We start from the raw sequence: 2,156 nt of genomic DNA, 5'->3' as shown, positions 1-2,156 counted from the left end.
CGAGTAATTTTGCACTTTGAAGGCGTACATCATTTCTGACGGAATAAAAATGTTTCAGTTAAACCTTTAGCTATATTTTCACAGTTTAAAGTGTGTGCCGCTTTTGCTGGTATAGTAGGGCGATCACCGCAAACCACGACGACGACGACCGCCGCTACTGCTGGCTAATCTGATAGCTAGCCGGCCGCAGCCTGGCGCAGCCTCCTCTCCTATTAGCCAATAATGTCGAATCATTTTCTAGCGCGCACAATGCCGTGCCACGCGCCCCGTCAGGAATATTGTTTCGCGGGGCGTAATCTGCCCGCGCGGGGAGGAACGTGCCGGAGGAGAAACAGAGAGAGAAAGGGGGGGGGGGGGCGTCATTTGGTTCAGATTTAGCATTCTGAAATAAATCCCGCCGCCGCCGCTGTTTTTTTTCTCCGCCGGGGACGAAAGCGGAAAACACGCACGCCGACTAGAGATTTGTACGAAAATGAATGCAGTTTGTTGTATATGCTCGACTTGTAAGCGGCCGAGCGGCGCTCGCCGCCCACTTGAAGGAGCGCGGGCGGGGCCACGCTAATTGCGCCAATGTCTGACCTCGGCAGAAGCAGGAATTAAAACAATTGAGGGAACACGCGTGCGCCAAGCGTGCGGCCCGGTCACTTCTCGAAAACTTCTTTTTCACTTGGTTTGACATTTTTCTGGCTATCGCTCCGTGTTATATTTTCGTGATTCGAGATTTTTTTATTGACCTTTTCTTTTAAGCTTATATGCATATTTTGTTTTAACCTTTTTACTTTAAAGAGGAATTCCTCTAAAAGACCTGATATCGCTTGAGTGTATCGCATCGCCTGGGGCGAAACCGAGGGGGCAATAACTCCCTATTGATGTGTACACATGATTCCCGAAATACTTGATTCGCAGTGATTCCCGCCCGCTTATATTTATTCCTCAGGCTTTCTATTAGTGGAAAATGCTTATTTCGACTAATTTGTACCAGTTCCACTAGTTTCCAGCTTAGTTAGGGCAATTTCTGTAGATTTCTATCAATTTTTATCCTGATGATTCCCCGTCAGGTGTACACATGATTCCCGGAGTTCTTGCCCCCTCGGGCGAAACAAATATGGCGAAGAAGGTGGGTGTGAAATGATGACGGAGCATTGGGACAAATCTCACAAATGGAACGAAAACCTGTGGTGCCCACGCGATGAAAAGTGTATTGATGCCACGTTTTTCTCTTTCGACAGCACCGCCGCCCCGTGACTTACCTCACAGTGATGTTTTCGCCGCAGGCGCCTGCGTCCAACATGGTCGCCTCCGTCGTCGTGGGCGAAGCCAGCGCCAAGGTTAGTAGACCAAACAGGCTGAGCCTTCGAGCCATGATGCTAGCAAAATCGTGGAGATCTCCTCGAAGGTTACGTATACGTATATGGGTGTGATGTGCTGCGCGTACCAAACATGTTAGTTCATTGAAATTTCGCGAACTTGTTGAAACAGGATTGAGTCGTTATTTCCATATCGTCTCCACCCTCATCGCACCAACACCCACTCTTCTAACACTGTTAACATCTGTCCACTCTTTTATCACTGTTAAAATTTGTCTCATTAACACGCAACTCCGGTGTTGTTCGCTCTCATAGCCACCTGTTGTTTGTCAACAAAACACCTTTCAATCCATCAAGTCATTTTCACGGAAAAGGTGAATTAGAAAATAGCTACTAGTTTGCTTTTGCACATCATGCTGCGCAAGATTCCATCTAATGACATGAACCTAATGAGTCATATACTATTGATATCGTTGGGCAAATTACTGTTAAAATTTCACTACACTTGAAAGAACTCCCCTGTTTGAATACAGAAAACAATCATGATAATATTGTATCACCAAAAAACTTTGTGCCAGTGACACACTGACTCATCAACAAAAACACTCTGTGGTCGCGCCAGTCTTTTCGTGACACAGCTCGTACTTACCGTTGCCGCTCCGCCGTGGGCAGTGGGGACTCTTTGACCTGCCCCACGAGAGGGCCAGCGAGCGACTCGTGGGTGCCGACTGTGCCGCGGGCGGCCGTCCGGCGCAGCACGGGACGAGGGGGGGAGAGTCAGTCGAACAGTCGTGTGGGAGGAAGACTGTCAATCAATTTTCCGTTTCATTTCCCTTGTCGTCGTCCCCC

The 2,156-nt window shown here is 48.3% G+C and overlaps 1 protein-coding gene across 1 annotated transcript in view; it reads left to right on the top strand.

Annotated features, from left to right (window-relative positions):
* LOC113216447 (gastrula zinc finger protein XlCGF57.1-like) overlaps positions 1 to 2,156 on the top strand; it is a 185,033-nt gene that overhangs the window by 56,574 nt on the left and 126,303 nt on the right. The gene's annotated exons all lie outside the window — the stretch shown is intronic.

The sequence above is a fragment of the Frankliniella occidentalis genome, unplaced genomic scaffold (genome assembly GCF_000697945.3).
Source record: "Frankliniella occidentalis isolate FOCC.00 unplaced genomic scaffold, Focc_3.1 Scaffold54, whole genome shotgun sequence".
Lineage (NCBI taxonomy): Eukaryota > Metazoa > Arthropoda > Insecta > Thysanoptera > Thripidae > Frankliniella > Frankliniella occidentalis.
Note: the sequence above shows the minus strand (reverse complement) of the source record. Positions and strands in the feature narration are given on the sequence as shown.